General features: G+C 34.1%; 1 long non-coding RNA gene across 1 annotated transcript; it reads right to left on the reverse strand.

Moving 5' to 3' along the window:
- Positions 1 to 216: 216 nt before the first annotated feature.
- On the reverse strand, positions 217 to 817 carry LOC111907452 (uncharacterized). The gene is made up of 3 exons (XR_008225169.1): positions 692 to 817; positions 480 to 564; positions 217 to 347 (listed from the first exon to the last, which is right to left on the reverse strand). It is a non-coding gene; the product is annotated as an uncharacterized LOC111907452 (long non-coding RNA).
- Positions 818 to 2,583: the final 1,766 nt, after the last annotated feature.

Raw genomic sequence — 2,583 nt, forward strand, 5'->3', positions numbered from 1 at the left:
CTCTTTCGGCTTGAGCTTTCTTTACCTCTTTTCCTCTTGCAACAAAAAATTACCAAAATCAGAATCACATAGAAAAGGCATATTGTGATTTCTTGCATTAAACACCAAAATCATAACTTTTGTGTGCAAGTTACTTATTATATCAAAGATAAAACAAGATTTTTGATTTTTGACATACAGTAGAAGCAAGCAAGTTTAGTTTTAAAATAATTACCAGCAATTGCTTTGGTTTGTGCAGCAACAACTTCCATGGTGGTTCCAGCTTCTCGTTGCTCAAGAGTCTCCCCAACACAAGCAATAACCTTCAAACCTGGAGATAGTGCGTATGCAACCTTGTCTCCAACAAACTGAATGAAACAAGAAAAAGAAAAAAAAAACTTTTTCAGTAACTTGCATACAACACTGATTAAGATGTTCACAAGGAAAAGTGTGAATTGATTTGAATAGGCTGAGTAAAATCTACACAAGGAAAAGGGTACCTCATTAGTTTCATTCAATAGGGCTCTCCTTTCAGAGTGACCTAGGATGACCCAAGGGACACCCAAATTGGCAAGCATCTTAGCACTGTAAATATAGAAAACCAACTTCAGTATTTAGTAAGAATCAAGAAGAAGAAATCAGACATAGGAAATTGAAAAGTTTTAGAAAAAAAAAAGGATGGTAATTTGATAAATGACACTTTGAAACATACCTAACCTCACCGGTGAATGCACCACCCTTCTTAACCCAACAATTTTGAGCTGCAACTTGGATTTCAGGCCTCAATTCACTTTTAACAGAGGTAAGAAACACAAAAGGAGGGCTCACCACCACCTCTGGTATGAAAAGTACTCAAAGGGCATTTACATAATTTCACTTATTTATGGTCTCTTTATTTTACCCTTTGAAATTATGATGATATTTCAGGAAGTCATAACAGGAGTTGGCCACTCCAGTGCTATTGATTGGTGGGCAGTGGGTAAGCTTATTAATTTTCATGAATTAAAATTTTTCTTTAAAATATACACCATTTATTTGAATTACCTTCTTTTACCCATTTCAATACTTTAACTAATTTTTTATTATATTCTTTTTTTTATTTCATGTATTTTATTATATGAGATGTTGTATGGTGGTACACCATTTAGAGGAAAGAATAGGCAGAAGACATTTGCTGATGCAGTGGAATCCCCTCTATGTCCTGAATCTTTGACTTCACAGTATCAATGTTTTTTGAGCTCTCCACCTCCAACTTTATTGTCTTCCCTGTAACCACCTCCACTGTAACTCCCACCATCACCACCCCGCATTTATCAAACAAAAAAAGTAAACCACCAATATTCAATCATTTCACCGTTTGTGTATGTGTGTGTGTGTGAGAGAGAGAGAGAGAGACAGAGAGAGAGATACCTGGTAGTAGTTTGTGTGATTTCGCACGTGAGAGGCTGAAAGTGGTGGACCTATAATTTAAAAAAAATGTTATGATTTGGTGATATCTATTAAACTTTACCATAACAATAACAATGTAAATTGATAGTTGGTTAAAAATTAGAGATGGAAAGAATGTAGGTAAAGGATTACCCCCAACATAAGTAACAGTGTAAATTGATAGTTGGTTAAATATTGGTCCCTGAGTATATTTGAATTTTTCAATTTTAGTCCTTATTTATGGAGAGTCATTTTGCTTGGAATAAGGATCAAAAAGGTTATAAAAATCAGACTAAAAAAGTAAAATACTATAGTAGTTATTTTTAATGTGATATTGATGAATAATGAGACAAAAGGGTAAAATTGTAAATTTGCAAACATTGTACCTGTAATTTGTCGATTTCCTGAAATAAGAAAAAATGGTCATTTATAACAAAGTTTATAAACTATAACGTATAAACAGTCTCACTTGCTCTTCTTCTAACTTAATATGTGACTCTTCCTCCTTTCGCCTTTCTTCTTCCATGGCAGCTTCTTTAGCTTACTGCTCTAGTAGTTCCTTTTCTCTATCAGCTTGTAATGATGCAAGATACTCATCATCATGAGATTATGTATTTATTTATTTGTCAATAATGGAAAAATCGTAATTTATGAGGGGTTATTAATGAAAGTAGTACCTGTTGTTCACATATTAAACGTTGAGCAGTGAGAGAGGGTGAGGGAGAACATGATGCTGGCTCACCTGCTCTTCTTCTAACTTAGTCTGTGAGTGTGAGTGTAAGGTTGAACGTCAGGTATAACAACAATATGTGCTTCCTACATATACAAATACAATACAATCATTGCACCTTTATTTTTATCAAACACCACACCAACCACATCAATATTTAAACAATCCCAAATACTAATCTACTTTCATTCTACTTCCATTTCTTGCAATTAAGCCTTTAAAAATAATAATCATACCATCTTCTTGAAGTGTCTTGTTGATAATGAATCAGTAGGCAGGTGAAAAGAATCAGATACAGCAGCAACAACAACATATGTGTTGGTTCAGGCCCTGTTTCACACAACAAAAACAGAGTAAAAAGAGAGAAGATGCAGGGGTCAATTCTCTTCATTCCAATATTTAGTGAGTCCTTATAGATATACCTTTTTGGCCTAGAACACAATAAG

This window comes from Lactuca sativa, chromosome 7, assembly GCF_002870075.4.
Source record: "Lactuca sativa cultivar Salinas chromosome 7, Lsat_Salinas_v11, whole genome shotgun sequence".
Taxonomy (NCBI): domain Eukaryota; kingdom Viridiplantae; phylum Streptophyta; class Magnoliopsida; order Asterales; family Asteraceae; genus Lactuca; species Lactuca sativa.